Genomic DNA, 747 nt, shown 5'->3' with positions numbered 1-747 from the left:
AATTAATGAGCACCCCAGAAACTGGATGTGATCCTATTAAGACCACCTGAGGTCTCAAAGTCCACTATGTCCCTGGGTTTCACAGCATGCCCTGAATCAACAGCCTCTCATTTTCTCTTTGCAAAGCTTCTAAAGCAGTTAGCAGAAGCCAACCAACCCACAATCCATGTAATTACCACTGCTTCGTGCCTTTCAAGTGCTAGAACTATTGTGTAACCTCGAGCTTCATTACCTACCTCTGCTCTCTTCCCCACTGCAAGGGAGATCAGATCAGATCAGATCAGTCACTCAGTCGTGTCCGACTCTTTGCGACCCCATGAATCGCAGCACGCCAGGCCTCCCTGTCCATCACCAACTCCCAGAGTTCACTCAGACTCACGTCCGTCAAGTCAGTGATGCCATCCAGCCATCTCATCCTCTGTCATCCCCTTCTCCTCCTGCCCCCAATCCCTCCCAGCATCAGAGTCTTTTCCAATGAGTCAACTCTTCACATGAGGTGGCCAAAGTACTGGAGTTTCAGCTTTAGCATCATTCCTTCCAAAGAAATCCCAGGGCTGATCTTCTTCAGAATGGACTGGTTGGATCTCCTTGCAGTCCAAGGGACTCTCAAGAGTCTTCTCCAACACCACAGTTCAAAACCATCAATTCTTCGGCGCTCAGCCTTCAAAGTCTTAGTAATTGGGAAGTTATAACATGTAAGAATTATCTCTACTCCCCTTACCACCAGCAACAGAGTCCTTGTTGCCA

This window comes from Bubalus kerabau, chromosome 4 (assembly GCF_029407905.1).
Source record: "Bubalus kerabau isolate K-KA32 ecotype Philippines breed swamp buffalo chromosome 4, PCC_UOA_SB_1v2, whole genome shotgun sequence".
Lineage (NCBI taxonomy): Eukaryota > Metazoa > Chordata > Mammalia > Artiodactyla > Bovidae > Bubalus > Bubalus kerabau.
Note: the sequence above shows the minus strand (reverse complement) of the source record.